The sequence below is a fragment of the Sciurus carolinensis genome, unplaced genomic scaffold (assembly GCF_902686445.1).
Source record: "Sciurus carolinensis unplaced genomic scaffold, mSciCar1.2, whole genome shotgun sequence".
Classification (NCBI taxonomy): domain Eukaryota; kingdom Metazoa; phylum Chordata; class Mammalia; order Rodentia; family Sciuridae; genus Sciurus; species Sciurus carolinensis.
In genome coordinates, this window is record NW_025920175.1 from 704,177 (window position 1) to 719,656 (window position 15,480).

Genomic DNA, 15,480 nt, shown 5'->3' on the forward strand with positions numbered 1-15,480 from the left:
AAATCACATGGAATAGTTTTGTTTGTGGAAAATATGTAAAACAAAAGAGTTATGTTTCAAAAGAAGTAAAAGGTTATGCAAAAGTTCTGACCAATTCCTGAGTGCCAGATGCTATTGTTTGAGGGAAATACTCAATTTTTAAAAGTTTGAGACTAAAAAGTTTTCCTATAGCACAGTAGAAATAAAGCACACATACCTAAATTAAGATTTTGTGGCAGGTGTTTATGTTATGGAATTCAAGGAAAAATCCCTTGTTTTTTAGACACATCTTTTATGTATGGAAATATGTGTGTGAGGGAACCTGAATTGCCACTCTCAATTTTACAAGAGCTGTGAGCAGGTTGGGGTACTCTGCTTTTATCACTGAAACCATGAATGAGTCAAGAATGAAGTGACACTATTTTGCTCTCTGATAGTTTTAATGGCAACAGTCTCTTTCAGGGAGCCTTGTTTCCAGAGAGTTATTTTCCCAAATAGGAATGCAAGCTTGGAAAATATGTTCATGTAGTCTTTTGCTTTTTTTTTTTTTGTTCACAACTTATGAGTTCTGCTAATATGGAACAGAATACTCATATTTCTACTTTTGTCTGTCTTGTTATTTGTTTACTAGCCAAAGAACTCTCTCTACTGAATTGCAATTGTTTTTTCTCTCCCAGAAATGCTTGCAGAGAAAAATATACTTCATGTAATTACTGCTATGAAAATATATACCTAATGTTAAGAAAAATTATCTCAGAAACAAGGTAATTTGTTTCTTCTTCACTATAGACTCCATGAAAGAGTTTCTTCAAATTTCTTCACTATAGACTCCATGAAAGAGTTTCTTAAAATTTTCATGAAACTTATATTTCAAGTTAAGGCTGTGTATGTAACATTCTTTTGTTACTCTAGTAGAAGGCAATTTCTGGGTTGGGGACTTCAAGTCTTCCCTGTTGGTTGGGCTCTGAGTTACTTTTACATAATCTTTGGACCTACATGGAACACTTTAGAAATCAATGCATTTAAAATGCTTTTTATAAAAATTAAAATTCAGTTAATCAGCAATTTTTGGAGGCAATTTGTTTTGTCAAGTAATTGGCCTAAATGGGAAAAATATTTTAAAAGAAGAACATGTAAATTATCAGTGTATTTCATGTTGCTTTTTTTAATATACTTTGTGTTTATATCATTTTGTGACCATTTATTCTGCTTTTTTATGCCAGGTCAGCTCTGTCAAGTTCAGAGCCCTAATTGCTGATTTATTTGACAGTTATACTACGTAAAACTTATGTGCATAGCCAATACTTTTTAGTTAGCATTGCACTATATGCACTGTCTTTGGGAATTCTGTGATCTCTATAGATACCTCAGATTTCTTTTTGAGTTTGCTGCAGATTGTCCTTCTATTTTCAATTTAGTTTAGCACAGAGTTAGTAAAGCTCACCTTTTTAATGACAGAATTGGAAAAATGGAACTGAGTTTTCTAAAAATTTTTTCAGTACCTTTTGTTAGGACTCTCAATTTTCAGTCCTAAAAGATTTCAACAACAACAAAAAAATCTGGGTAGCCACAGTAACAGACACATAGAAAATACCCAGTTAACAATTATGCTTTAAATGTATCTAGTGACTAATTCTTATTTTAATTTTACCTCAGCTGCTTTTATAACAAATAAAGACATAATCTTCCCCACTATAAAAAAGAGCATTCAGGAATAAATATAATATAGGTTTCTCCTTTTTTTATTCACATTGCATTATGGAAATACAGAAATGGAAATTAAACAGAGGAACATCTTTGAGTGTTATGGGTATGTGATTGGGAGTAGCCTTCATGTACTCTCTTCAAAAATATTTCATCTTCTTACTTGGGTAAGCTCCTATATTTTGTGAATCATACATCATAAGAAAATACATATTTTATTAAATGAAATAATGTATCAGGAAATGAGAGTATCTTATAATCAATATTTTATGTTCTACTCAAGTCCTATGCTTTCCACTGTTCACAATTAAAATTAAGATTTGTTCTTGAATGACTATTGGTTGATTATTATTTGTTCACCTGTCTGAAAGTCATTATTTATAGCTGTACTTATTTCTTTTTTATACAATAGAAAGAAGTCAGATACAGCAAGTGAAGTTGTCAACATGTCATTACCAGTGCCAAGGATAAATGTAAGTTACCTTGCTGGATATTCTTAAAGTTAAAGAGACTGTGATAAATTATATACAAAGTAGTATTTAATAATTTAGTTGTAAACATTATCCCTCCTATTATTGGACAAGTCATTATCAAAGATACTAATAATATTGTATACTTAAGAATTTACTCCATAGTAGAATTATTATATAAATAACATTTGACATATTTGGTGGCTGCAGGTTCTAAGGATGAAATGATTGATGCCTCCAGTGGAAAAAAAAAAAGCAGTTTTGATTGGATAATGGACTTGAAAAGCGTTAATATGGATAGTGTGATCTTCCTAGTTACTTTTGGCCTTTGCTTCTTTTTCTTTTTTCTGAAGTGGAAGCAAGTTTAAACCATTTTTTAGTGGAAAAGATGGAATATTTGAGGATGACTGAGCAGCAAGGAGATTGAAGGTTGTCTCATTGCTTTCCTTATAAGTTATGTAAACAACACAAAGTGAGCACTTATACTAATAGGAGAGACATTTAGAAGACTGAAAAGTAAGGAAAGTACTTTAACAACATTATTTCTTCAGAGAGATTATTGTTATAAAAATACAATGACTATGATGGGTTATGACACATTTAAGATATGTGATAGTATTATTGACTGCATTTACATTTGCTCTTACACAATCCCATACTAAACCATTAAGAATTAAGGGGAACCAAACTTTGGAATATGGCTTATTAGCAAAATTTAGTAATGTATTTACAGTATAATTAAATTTTGTATGAATTCATAAACCAGGCACATCTGGTAGAGAGTGAATAGTTTGTGATAAATAAATTGAGCTTAATCAATATATGAATCATTTTATCTGTGCTTTTACTTTAAGCAAGGGAATGATCTGCTAAAGCCAAAAGTTTGACTTTAATTATAAATTGGAACTTCTCAATTGTACTGGCTCTAGGGGACTTTTATGATATTTCTAGACACTACATAAAAATAAAAAAAAATTATGAGATTTTTCATTCTCTTTGACTAGGGATAGAATGGAGGAAGAAATGACAAATTGTGGAATGGAGGGGCAAATAGAGGTCTGTATGGTATTCTCTGTAGCCAGAACCTTCCATTCTAAATGCAGTACCATGGTTTTTAACTAGAAATTAAGCATAAGGATATGAAATATTGCCAAGAGCATTGACTATCTCTGTTTCAGCTTTGTTTAAAACATTTTTAACCCTTCTATAGGATTCAGCAGTGTATCTTAATTTTATTTCTTTCAAGTGGGGCCTATATTGTTTAAGGTTTAAAAATCTGATATCAAGTGAAAAATTTTATTGTTTTCCATGACTGGTCCTATCCTCTAGATAGAATTCATGTCCTTACTCTCCCCAGGACTGAGCTTGTCCAACATAAAACCATTGCACACTGATAACTACCTATTTCCTAAAAGTTTGTTGGATACTTTTCTTTACATCAGACACAGCAGTATTTATGGCTTTCTGGACAGTAAATTTGCCTTTGAAGGGTCATATTAGAGGTTAAGTCTAACAGTCTCTGAGAAATCCAGAGAGATCCCAGAAGTGAGAAGTCTAAAAAAGAGATTAGCTTTTGAGAAATGAGATTTTTGTTTTTCCTTTGTAAAAGGTTCTGACAGTGGTGTTGAATTCTGTGGGCTTATATACTGAGAGTCCAGTTTCATACAGTTTGTAGTTTCCTAGCCAGGACTGGGAAGAAAAAAATGTAGGCTTCCCAAATTGTTTTGGGGAATGAGAGATGGGTTGAAGAAATCACTGTCTATTGAAGCACCACTGTCTTTAAAAAATACCATGGCCACCCCATGAACTTGAATAGCTTTCATATCATCTCCAGGTTTTCCTTTTTGCAAGGCACAAAAATGACAAAACATATTCTCCTCCAATACCAGACAGAAGGTTTACAATGACTTTTAATTGTTTTTTCTCCAAGGGCTCTGAGAAAGATCATCAGTTGTGAATTGATTCTGGAAAAGAAGTGGCACTATACTCACTCATTGGCAAGTTTCTGTAAAATATAAGATAGCATTTTGTTTTAATTATAATTCTAAGTATATCAAAATTGGTCCTAGGGTCCTTAGCTTAGATAATATTAAATTTAAATCTCATGTAATATGAATTTAACAAATATCTGCAAGACTTTGCTGTGTGCTTAACAGTAATATCTTTTCACTTAAGTAGCTAATGGCATAGACGGGAGAAGAAACTAAATTTTTCTCCTTCCTTTTTCAATTGATACTAAACTGTCTCACCAAGCTATTTTTTTAAAGAAATAAAAATTGACATTAAATTTTACCTATAAGTTTGATTTTCACATTCACTTATTGAATTCCCTGTTTTCTTTACTACCTAATACTATGTTGGCTCTGTAGAAAATGATTTTTAATTCAATCATGACATCTTAGTTGATCAATAATTATGGAATAACTATCCTGTAAACAGAATTTCCTCAGGAATCATAAATAAATAAAATGAAATTAACCCATTGTGATTCTTAAGATCTTCACTGACTAATTCACCAAATACTACATTGCTAACCAATTATACTATTTCTTTTTGTTTTTCACTGTGGCCAAATTTCACAGCATTTATTTCAAGAAATAGTTGATAAATAGGTTGCAACTCACCTTATTTCAATTTTTTAGCTAACAAATTTCTTGATACATAATTCAATTCAGTGTAATTAACAGATATGGAGCAATTAAAACATAGTATCTTTAGAAGTTTTTTTTTTTTTTTCTGGTACCAGGGATTGAACCCAGAAGTGCTTAACCATCAAGTCACATCTCTAGTCCTTTTTATATTTTATTTTGAGACATTGTCTCTCTAAGCTGCTTAGGACCTTGCTAATATGCTGAGGTTGATCTCAAACTGGTAGTCCTCCTGCTTCTGCCTCCTGAGGTACTGAGATTATAGTTGTGTGCCACCACTACTGGATTTGACAGCTCTTGAGATCAGGACAACAATCAAAATGATGACAATTTGTTAAGAATTTTAAAATAAATTTAAACAGATATTGTACAAAGCATATCATAAACATTTCTTATAATCCTTCAATTTTCAATTATGTTACTTTTGTATATTTCACACTGTTTCAAGTGATCTGAGTAATCTAAAACCAGAGTTTTGTATAAAATATTTCTGTGCATTCTCATGCTCAGACTTGGAATACAGAAAATCATGAAGAATTGAGCTGAGGGCAAAATTTACAGCATTTCAGATATCTTATTTTTCAATTTTGTTGGAAAAACAAATGAAAATGAGAGTTTTCATCAAAAGTCAGAGGTATACTTAAAATAATTATTTTAGTAGACTAATTAAAACTAGAAAGAAACTTCCAGGCTTGCAAACTTTATTGCTAGACCGTACAGAAATTTCATGGAATATAAATTAATAAATGAATTTTATTTCTGTTGTTATAGAAACCAATTTTTTGCATTTAGCAATGAAAATTATAACAGTTACTATAGGGGAGGAGGCAAGAATGGAGGAAGGAGGGACTGTATAGAAGGAAAAGAGGGGTCAGGGGAAGGGGAAAATGACAGAGTGAATCAAACAGCATTACCCTATATAAATGTATGATTACACAAATGGTATGCATTTACTCCATGTACAGAGAGACAACATGTATCCCATTTGTTTACAATAAAAATAAAAACAATAACAGTTACTCTAAAGAGTAAATATGAAAACAGCTTTATATCATATACTGTGCCATGTAGAAAGAACAGTGAGAGTTTATGAAGTTACATTCAGCTGTAAGAATTGAAAAGAAATTGCCATCTAACTAAAAATTCTACAACATGAGAGTATTTGTGTCTTACACCTAGAGGCAATTAGAGTACCAGAGAGAAAAAAAATCATATTTTGTTTAGATTTCAGTGTTTGGTATTTCTAGTTTGTAAATCTTACTCTGCATCCATTTCTATGTTTTGAATCCTCTGCAAACTTCCTTGGGATAAATACATGTGAAAACCAGATTGTAGCAGAGAATGAAAGGCAGAAATCAAATCAAACTGTATGAATATTCTTTGATAAAATAAAAACAATTAATTATAGATGGACACAATACCTTTATTTTATTTATTTTATTTTTTGTCTGCTGAGGATCAAACACATGCTAGGCAAGCACTCTACCACTGAGTCTCAAACACAGCCCCAGTTCCAGTGTTCTTGAGTAACTGCTATATATATTTCTAAAAATAAAGAAATGTCCTTTCAAGAGAGACATGCTAGATAAGAGTGATGTTTCACCTATATAGCACTTTGTTGTTGTCATTTAAATTATGTAAACCACTTATATTTACTTATAATGCTTTTGTTATTAGTAAATACTTTAAATCTTTGGATTTGAGATCATGGGAAAACATGGATTTGGTAAAGGTTTACATATTTACTACTACTACTATTATTATTATTATTAATATTATTATTATTATTATTATTTGTGCTGGGGATTGAACCCAGGGCCTTGTGCATGCAAGGCAAGCACTCTACCAACTGAGCTATATCTCCAGCCTACATATCTACTTATTGTCAAAAAAGAAGCTGGAACACTTTTAAATGCTCTTCACTGAGAAGACAAAGGCAACATTAATGCAGCTCACAAACTGATGTGAATACTCATTTCACAAAAGATATTTTTAAAGAACTGTTTTTTCTATAGTTATACTTAGTCCTCATAATAGTATGTGGAAAGGACTGTTGCATTAGGTAGTTTTCACCAACTGTAAGTGTGTATATGATGGAAATTCAGGCAACAGACAGATTCTTTACAGCAAAACCCAAATAGTAAACTGCAGTACATTTTGGTTTGCAGGAAACTTAGTCACAGTACTAGTCACCATAAAGTCTTATGTATAGATTTTTCCCTTTTATAGGAGACAAATATCCCTATGGAATAAAAATGTGCACTCTTCATGACACTGCACTCTGACACAGAGATCAAAAGTTCTGCACCACCACTTCCAACCTCCTACAGTTCTTCCTCATGGAAGAGGTTCACCCTAGAATGCAGTGCCAATTTATCCTGAAACCCAGGCACCTGGCTGTGTCTCAGGAGTCAAATGGTGAGTTTGCTTTTCCTCCTTTACAAGAACCTTTCTTTGGCATAAGATTTCCTTCCTGAGCATGAATTTAGTACAAAGACAAGGATCCAAATTTTCATCCTGATGAAGTACTTTTTCTTTTGATTTTTCTAGTGTTTTAAAAGAAAAAAGCTGAAGGTTTGAGAGAGTATGGTTTTATAAGTAAGCAATAGGCATGACTTCTCTATAAGTAGCCATAAGTAGCAATATAGTCACTCCCTTTTTTTCTTCAGCATTTCCTTTTAACCTCTTGCCAATAGCAGAGTCAAAGAAGATATAAGTGCTTTTTTTTTACTCAAATACACTGCCCTGTGTGCTCCTTGAAGTGTTCACATTAGATAAAGGAAGTTACCCATTGAAGGGTATCAGAAGACAGTGAAGTCTTACCTGTATACTTGTACTGGTTAGTACATGAGCACTAACATGCTTTCTAGAGAAGTCTCTTCTTAGCTGAATAATCTAATATACGTTCTGTGTGAAATCTCTCTTTCTTACCCATTCTACAGTATGGATTCTTACATGGTAAGGGTGAAGATCAATGAAAGAACCCCATAATTTACCACACTTTTGCTCTTCCTTAAAGTATGCAAGTATGACTACATAAGAAACAAAGAAAATGGATACCAACAAAAATAAGTGTGACTTTAATGAGAAACAGAATTTCTACATCTGCATTTTTCACTCTGAACCACCTAAAGGATCCAGTGAACAGTGTCATTGTGTTTTGCAAATGAGCAAACCTGGGCTCAACAGGGAAAGTGTAGACCGTACAAGGTCATTGACGGCAACTCACTTTCTGCCACATGTCAAATTATGGGCATGATCTGAATGTAAGATTAAATTTCAAAATATTTTATCTTCCTATGACACAATTGATGTAGTATTAAAGAAAAAATGTCTCATACTACTTCTAACTTTATTGTATGATGACACCATTTTGTGGAAAAATTGTATCTAAACTTAAGGAAAACTGACAAATCACCATTCATTGTAAAGTTTTATTTTTTTTTTGTTTGATTTAGGTATTACACAGTATGATCCTTTAAAAGAGAACCTCCCTTAAACTATTAAAATTATTTAGTTAACATTACTATTTTCATACTAAAACAGAGTCTCTTAAATAACTGGAACTTTGGTATGTGCTGCATCTATTTCCTGCCACTCTGACACTTGCTTGACACGGTCTGTTGGAGTAGAGGATCTGACACTTGACAGTCTGTTGGACTAAAGGACTCAACACTTGACACAGTTCTGTTGATCATCCTCCCTCTTGGGGTCCATACGCGGGGCATGTCTCCATGTGTATTTGCTTTTAAATATTAATAATCAATATATCATTAGAAAATTATTGGAAAAGACATTGGGAAGGTTATACTGTATTGGGACACAAAAGAGTGCACAATAAAAATTTGGCAGTAGTACATAGATAAAATATATGAAAATAAACAATTGTAGCTGTGCTTGAGTTTAAAGGAGGATGTGATTACTTTAGTATAATAATAGTTGGATAAAGAGGCATTCTTCTGAGCTTGGATGTGGTGTTTAGTCTTTGTTGCTTTCTTAGTTTCAATAGTTGATTGCAGAGTTACTTTACATAATAAAAACTTTAAGGTTAGTCATAAATATAATTTGTGCTTTTACTATGTTTAGTTCTAATTCTTTGAGAATCAGAATAAGATTGTAGTCTGCCATTATATAAAATTAGAATAGACCAAATATTAACTATAATTTGATTTCTTTGCCCTTTAATAATAGTAAATGTTTCTCACTGTTAAACACTGGAGTTCATGGTGGGGGTGGTTTCTCAGAATATCTAGTGATATGTTTGTTCTGAAAGTTAAAGGCTGCCAGATCATGGTGCCATCAGTTTAGCTGTGAGGTGAAGTTGTTGTAATCTAGCTGAATCTAGCTGGTAAATAAGATTATTTTGTTCTGGATTGTCATTTGTACTTTGAGAAGAAGCATAGATTGTACTTTTGAAGGTTTTTCTTGTTTTAAACTAACCAAAAATGATATAATTATTACTAAAGAAAAATATCTATAAAAAGACTGGCAGAAAAAAATAAAGACAGATTCAGTCTCACAACACTTGGTGTTTCTGTGTGCTGTTTCTCCTATCCACCTAAGACCCCTGAACCCTCCTAGGGCTGGACACTGGCAGGTATAATTTTTTTTTTTTTTTACTATTGCCACATTGATTCAAAATTTTAAGTTTTGGGGGACCAAATAGTTATAACTGCTTTCTGTGCCCTTTGTTCATTTTCTGTTCATTATGTTTTTCTTTCTAGAAGCACAGATTCCTTTTTACTGCAACCTGCTGTTCTCTGCCACTTTATCCATTGATTAGTGCCATCACATTTTTATTCTTGCCTCCATGCACAACTTAAATCCTGTGTTTATCAAGATAAGAAACCTCTTACAGATATATTGCTTGATCCTCCCTAATTTTCTCTACATCTGAGAATATCTCACCTCTTGCTGAACTCTAAGTACTCCTAGAGGAAATCATACAGCAGAAAGGCAGTTTGGAATCAATAATGTTCAAACTCAAAAGGCTCAAAACCCATATTGGCTAGACTGTCTTAACTGTTTTTCTAAGGTAGTTTCCAATTTTTTTCAATCATGTTTTATACATATCCCCCAAACTTGCACAGATAACTTTACCATGTTCTTTTGAACTCACCTCAAACATTTTACACTCCTGAAATTGTTAATGGGTCAGTTATCAGAAACTCCTTTTCCATGAATCTCCAGATCACTGTTCTGCTAGCTTAATTGCAAGTTGTTCAAATCTTCCCACAAATATCTGATTTAGGTGTTAACCAGAGATGTAGGCAGAAGTTGTCCACAAACCTTAGGGTTCCTACTATTATATTTTTTTCTTTCTGGTATTCCCTCTTTCCATGAGCTATGGCTGTCTCTATCTTTATTTTCTAATTCTGCAAGCCAGTCAGACTGAACGTTTCTCTTAAAATATTTTCAACCCCTCTGCCCTTTTCTTTCCTCATGCTAAAAAAATGAATGAAGAAAAAAACCCACACCCCAGTGCCATGCCATTGCCTTCTTCCAAGTGTTAAACTTTTACCTGCATTCTCTATCTTAATTTAGTCATTCTTTGGTGGCCCAATGCAAAATTAGTTCCTTTGTCCATTGTTTTTAATTTTTATCTGTGCTTTTGTGCAGGGGGTGGGGAAGAAGAGGAGTGGCCCAATTTAGAAGTAAATTTTAACATGTTCTATTTTTATGTTTAAATGGTGTGAAAATCCATAAACTTTCATGTTGGAGTTAAACATTTTGACACTATGGCATGGTAAAAGCATAATGCCTATTTCATTCCCCTTAACTCTGCCTATTTTGCTAATAACAACACTCCCCAAATAAGACCTTTCTCACTTTTAGTGTAAAGCACTGTGCCAGATGCTCATTGCCCCGGTTTCACTTCCCTCCTTACCACTGAGTAGATGTGGCTTACTTTCTTCAGACTGCATTTGATGCTTTCTTCCTCCCTGATGACATTTCTTCTACTCCTATACCTGCTTTTATCTTAACCACCACTAGTCTTGCTCCTTCACTGAAACCAGTCTTGTTTCCCATATGAGTCACTGTGAACAGGCTAATCTCACTCATATTTGTGGCTTTCCATGCTGCCTTCAACATACTTTCTAAAATTGTGTACTGAAAAGATATGTGAGAGATTTTGTAGTTGTAAAGGAAGGGAAGAATAATCTAGAAAATTACTCCTTTATCTCCATTATCAGTAGTAGAGTGAGAAATCAAGTAATAAACATTGCTTTTTTCTGGAGAACAACTTAATACAAACAATACCTCTTCTCATTTTTTCCCCATCTTGTCCTCTTTTTTTTCTCTCTTCCCTTTCTTCTTCTCACATTGCTTTTTTCCCACTATTTAATTGTGGCCTAATCCAGTTTTCATCATTTTTACATAGCTAGTCCTATCTTCTATAATGGGAAAATATATGTGTGGGCATGAAGCATGTTATAAAATTGTTTTTCTTCAGTTAAAGAAACTTCCTTTTGCCTGTGAAATTTTGGGAGATAAACTCAAGCAAACAATTCAGTGAAATCTCCAAAAAGGAACATGTAAGTTTCTCCATGATTTATAATATAATTATAATTATAATGTGTCATAGGTTTTCTTTGTATTAATAATGAACTGCTATAAGAATTTTGCATCTTTCAGTCCCTGTAATAAACATATTCTAAAGTAGATATTGTAGTAACAAGGATAAGTGAATTTCACTAGTTTTCTTCATTATCAATTTTTCTGAGATTCTGAGTGGGATATTCTTAGAACATCTATCACAATCTAGGCCAGATGCCATAGTTTGAGCACTAATTTGGACACTTCACCCATCCCAGCAAAATCTCCCAAGCCAGGACAGCTGTTTGGAATGCCTCTAGCAGACATCTGTGAGAATAACCATCTACTCAAACCTGTACTGGTACCTCTTGGTTTAGACTGTAAACTATGGGTAAAGATATTTGGGAGGGAAGTTCTCTGGAATGCAAATGTGTCTCCAAATGGGAAAATGATAGACACCATTGGCATTAGCTGAGCATTTTATTCTTACTTCTATTCTTTCTTCACAAAAATTTAAGGAACTCATGTAGCAATTGCAACATAAGAAAGAGATCGAATCTGTTTCATGAAAAGCAGCATAAACCTGCTCAGATAAATTAGACTATGCTCTGCAAAGAATCAGCATTGCCCCTCTCATATCCTTTCTCAAACTCCACACAGTTCTTAAAGTCCTCTTTGTCACTGTAGCAGAAGAAACTTCTCAATCTTGTGTTTTCTGAGGTTTTAAAGACTGGTTTACATGTATTTCCACAATCTCTTCATCAAGATATATTCTGTGGGGTATAATTTTCCTTTTTTTATAGAATGGGCCTGAAGAAAACCACTGAGCTTGCATTTTATCCCATGACACATAAAAAACACTGATAAGAACATTTATTGAGGGATGGAGTTGTGTATCAGTGGTAGAGAACTTTCCAAGCATGTGTGAGGCACTGAGTTGAATTCTCAGCACCACATATAAATAAACTAATAAAAATAAATGTCCATCAGCAACTAAAAAAAAATTTTAAAAGAGACTTTTAATGAGTATCCAGTATCCTTCAAGCTTTATAATAAATGGATGGCATTTTATGTTATGTTGTACCTCTGTATATGGCAGACACTATGTCATTTTATCATTTTATCTTTTACAACATTTTAAGGGGCAGTTATTATTATCATCAACATTGTTACCTTAAAAATGAAAGAGTAACCACAGAATATAAGGTTATATATGAAATAACTGTTTTTCAAATCTCCGGACTGCTTGTTTCCAAAATATTTTCTTTTTCAACACTGCAGGTAGAAGACATACAAATAGAAAAACAAGAAATTAGAGAAAACTTAAAATCTACTCTCATTAATTTTAAAATATATAATGTTATTATTAAATATAGTTACCATATTAAACAAGAAATCACCTGAACTCCTTTTCATCTAGCTGAAACTTTGTATCAATTTACCAATAAATCTCCAGACCAAGTCCCTGATCACCACCAAAGTGTTTTCTTAAAATTGACTTGAACACTTGTAGTCAGCTATCTGTCTCTGGTACCTCACTGCTCTCAAATTGGCCTCTGACAAAGAAAGCAAATGCCTGTTCTCTTGATTATACATCTTCAGGCAGTCAGCTAACATAAGGTCTTGCAGAGAATTAAAAGAAAAACTGAATGATGGATTTGAAGTAAACCTGAACTGTAATCTGTTATTCTACTATTGTCTTAAAGGTAAAAGTCCATCTTTAAATATCCCATTATGTAATTATGGAGCAAGACACAAGGTTTGTTTTAGTATGTGTAATATTTCTTTCTGAAAAGAGCTAGAAGGTGTCCATAAAATTTCACAAAGATGACATTGGACTTCAAAAGTCACCAGCAATCATAAGATATGTCAGATGTGCTTTAATTTTTCCTTGTACACTACTCTCAGCTTCTGCCACCCTATGCACAAAATCAAATTAAAATTAAAAAGATATTTCATTCTTTCTAGCTATACATACAAGTACAATCTGTTTTGACATATTATTACAAACATGGAGTGTATCATTTCTTATTTTATTTTTAAAATTTAGAAGTTTTTGTTATACATGACAGTAGAATACCTTTTGATATAATTATACAAGCAAGGACTATATCTTATTCTAATCAGTACCACATTCTTGTGGATGTACATGATGATGGGTTCACTGTGAAGTTTTCATGTACACAGGAAAATTATGTCAGATTCATTTTACCATCTTTACTTTGTTTATGACACTTCCTTCCCTCCATTCTTCATTGTATACTCTACCGAGTTTCTATTTTACCCCTTATTGTGGGTTAGCTTCCACATGTTGGAGAGAATATTATGTCTTTGGATTTTGCACACTGGCTGTTTCACTTAGCATGATAGTCTCCAGATTCATCAATTTACTGGCAAATGTCATAAAGCCATTATTTTTTATTGCTGAGTAATACCCCAATGTGTGTGTGTGTGTGTGTGTGTGTGTGTGTGTGTGTGTGTTATATCACATTTTCTTTATTCATTCATCTTTTGAAGGACACCCTGGTTGTTTCCATAGTTTAGCTATTGTCAGTTGAACTCTTATTAACATAATGTAGCTGTGTCATGAGTATGCTGATTTTAACTCCTTTGGATAAATACCAAGGAATGGGATAACTACATTGATTGGTTGACTCCATTCCTAGTTCTTTTGAGGAATCTACATACTGCTTTTCAGAGTGGTTGCATCAATTGACAATCCCACCAGCAATACAAGTATGAGCATACCTTTTCCCCCACATTCTTACCAACATTTATTATTACTTGTATTCTTGATAATTGTCATTCTGATGGAAGTGAAGTGAAATCTCAGTGCAGTTTTAATTTGCATTTCTCTAATTGCAAGAGATGTTGAACATTTTTCACATATTTCTTGACCATTCATATATCTTCTTTTGAGAAGTGTCTGTTTAGTTCCTTTGCCCATTTATTGATTTTTTTTTTTGGTGTTAAACTTTTTAAATTATTTGCACACTCAGGAAATTATTTGAGGTGCAGATGGCAAAGATTTTCTCCCATTTTGTAGGCTTTCCATGTTCTTGAGTGTTTGTTTCTTTGTGAAGAAGCTTTTTAGTTTGATGTCATCTCATTTATTGATTTTTTATTTTAAATATTGCACTTCAGGAGTCTTCTTGAAGAAGTTGGTTACTAAGTCAACTTGATGGCATGTGGAGCCTTTATTTTCATCTAGTATGAGCAGGGTCTCTGGTCTAATACCTAGGTGTTTCATCCATGTTGAGTTCAGTTATTTGCAGGGTGAAAGAGAAGGGATAAATTCCATTTCACTACACATGGATTTTTAGATTTTCTAGCACCATTTTTTGAAGATAATTATCTTTTCTCCAATGTATATTTTTGGTGACTTTGTTCAGTATGAAATTATTCTATTTATGTGGTTTTGTCTCTGTGCCTTCTATTCTACTTCATTGATCTTCTTCCCTGATTTGGTGCAAATAACATGCTGTTTTTGTTACTATAACTGTATAATATATTTGAACATCTGGAATTGTGATGCCTCTTGCTTCACTTTTTTTTCTAAGGATTGCTTTTACTCTTCAGGGCTTGTTATTTTCCCAAATAAATTTCATGACAGTTTTTTCTGTTTCTATGGTGAATGCCACTAGAGTTTTTTTAGATGTTGATAGACCTTTATTTTATTCATTTATTTTTATGTGCTACTGAGAATCAAACCCAGTACCTCACACATTCTATGCAAGTGCTCTACCACTGAGTTACAACCCCAGCCTCACCATTGGAATTTTAAGAGGAATTGCATTAAATCTTTATACAGCTTTTGGTAGTGTGGCCATTTGGTGAATATTAATTCTGCCCATCCAAGTACATGGGAGATCTTTCCATCTTCTAAGTTCTTCATTTTTTTTCTATAGAGTTCTGTAGTCTCCATTGAAGTTTTACCTCTTTTGTTAGATGAATTACCAGGTATATTTTTGAGATTATCGTGAATGAGATAGATTTCCTAATTTCTCTTTTAAGTTGATTCATTGGTGGTATATAATAGCATAATTGATTCATAGCATTTTGCAGAATTCATTTATGATTTCTAGAAGTTTTCTGGCAGATATTTGTCTTTTTTTAATTTGTTCTTTTTAGATATACATAAC